Genomic DNA, 2,101 nt, shown 5'->3' on the forward strand with positions numbered 1-2,101 from the left:
TGATGGTAACAGAGAATGATTAGTGATTGTTTCTTAATTAGAGCTGGGGAACACCAAGGAAGAAGTTCTAAAACAAACAAAATTAAGTACTTCTGTCATACAACACAATTTAACTGTGGCATTCGTTGCCCCATGATCCTGTGGATGCCAAAAGCTCAGATAGGCTCAGAAGATGGCTGAGCAAATTCATGTAAGAAAAATCCATCAGATATGATTAGATGTAAAGACGCAACCTCTGACTTGGGAAGTCTAGAAGACGCAGATTGCTGAAAACTGGAAGTTGATACTGGGGAAAACATAATCGCAGGGTCTCCTGCTCTGCTGCTGTTCCCTGTTGCCGTCAGAGGTAGTTCTGATTACCTTGGTGTGAGCCAGTGTAGCCATTCTTATTAAGAAGCTCTTCTAAGATGTGGGCCTCTCTCCTAGGAAAGAGCATCCTTGAGAGGACGGTAATTCATAACCTCCTGCTGCAATGCTAAATTTCAGAGTATGAACAAAGTTCTTCGCTACATAAGCTGAGAACTGATAAGTAGGAGGAGGATGGTGATAATACCTCCGTATATAACTATCATGATTATATTCAGAAAGTTCCAAGGCTGCTTAGCTAAAATAGTAAAAAAAAAAAAAGTGCACACAGACAGAAGATATTGACGTATGATTGAAAGTCATTCAGCTGATGTGGACTGACAAGTTACTAATCAGCTATTCTGTGGTAACTGGCCATATATATACCTCTTGTCCATCCCAGCTCTGAAAGTAAAATACGTCGACAGAAACCATTTTAATGTGCTTGGGAATTACAGACGTGGACTGGGATGCCGATATCCTGAACGCTGTAGCTGTGTAAGTGGTATGGCAATGATACTTCCCGACGGAATGGAAAGAACAAATGTAAAGACATTTTTAAGCGTTATTTTTAAACAACGCGTTATACACCAGGACATCCTTTATTACTATTACTACATCTTATTGAGCAGTTACGGTGTTGGGTGGACTTAGGAATCCACATGCATAAGCAAGGGGATGTCTCTCCATCATTAAAATTCCCATCCTCTCTTTTTCTCCCTTCTCTCATGCTGCTGATATGGTAAAAACAAGCAAGTGTTATCTTTTACAAAAGTGTCTTTCCTTAAAAGGATCTTTTTCCTTTATAAGCCAAGCAAAGCAGACATTTTTGTGGGCGCTGGGGGTGGCGGTGCGGACTTAAGCTTAACATATATGATAAATATAGAAGAAGTAGAGAAAGTATTTGGCATGTGGTAACAACTTAGGCTAAATAGATTCCAGTGGTTACCCAAACTAAAAGTTTTTTTATGATAGCAAACAAAACAGACTGTAGTTGAATCTCTGAGAGCGCCTTCGACGCTGAAAAGGCGGTGCTGAGAGTGAAAGGGAAGCTCATAAATGAAATAAAGTCTCTGAGAAATTTTGTGTCGTAAAATGTAAGATAATCTTGGTTCCCTAGCTGCAGTCATCTCATCTGAGCGGCTGAGTTTGCAACACCGATCATGGGATGCCCAATCAACATTTTTCCCTTTCTCCTTTTTTGTTTGGCCAGAAGAAATGGCTTTCGCAGGCAGCGGGATGCTGTAATTTCTCTTACCACCGGTGTCCTGATTGTGACACCGTCTAGACACCCATCTGACAGCGGGAACGTGGTAGCTCCCCTCTTCTCTCTGAAATGCGGCTGTTGCAATAGCTTTTCTGTTTTGCCAAGGAGCACCTTTCTTGTGCACGCAGGTATTTTCGGAGTTACCAGTCACTGCCATCGCTGCTTGGCAGAGAGGCAAGAGCTTAAACCCGCGGAAGAGATGTCCTGCCGTAAATTTAGCATGCGAGTGCCCAGCCCCCCAAGCGGAGCCTGCCGGCTCGGGGCGGCGTTCGCAGGGCTGGTGTGCTCGGATTTGGGGGATTAGTACCTACGTCGCCAGACAAAAATCTTATTTTATTTCCTCAGAGGTCAGGTGATTGATCGTAACACTGGAAACCCAACGGAAAATACCACGCGTTGTCGACAGCTGCTGGAAATGTCGGCTGTTCCCCCGTCCAGCTCCCCGCAGAGCTGCGGGACGGCGGCGGCCCCGGCCCCGGGACTGCGCCC

This window comes from Aptenodytes forsteri, unplaced genomic scaffold (genome assembly GCF_000699145.1).
Source record: "Aptenodytes forsteri isolate BGI_AS27 unplaced genomic scaffold, ASM69914v1 Scaffold243, whole genome shotgun sequence".
In the NCBI taxonomy this organism is placed as follows: Eukaryota; Metazoa; Chordata; class Aves; order Sphenisciformes; family Spheniscidae; genus Aptenodytes; species Aptenodytes forsteri.